The following is a 220-nucleotide window of genomic DNA, read 5'->3' on the forward strand; positions in this document are numbered from 1 at the left end:
TATAAAATAAAAAGAAGCCTTTTTTTATTTAGTTACAATGATGTAAGTGTATAATATATTTATTTAAGTTTAAAATAATAAAACGTATATGACGATATTTATCATTTTATTCAATGCCAGGGAATGTCATTTATTTGCTTGTTTATGGCCAGTGGCAAGTATTTCATACATATACTGGATGAGAACTAAGTAAAAATTACTACAAAAGGAAGTTTCTGCA

Source organism: Mytilus trossulus, chromosome 6 (genome assembly GCF_036588685.1).
Source record: "Mytilus trossulus isolate FHL-02 chromosome 6, PNRI_Mtr1.1.1.hap1, whole genome shotgun sequence".
NCBI lineage: Eukaryota > Metazoa > Mollusca > Bivalvia > Mytilida > Mytilidae > Mytilus > Mytilus trossulus.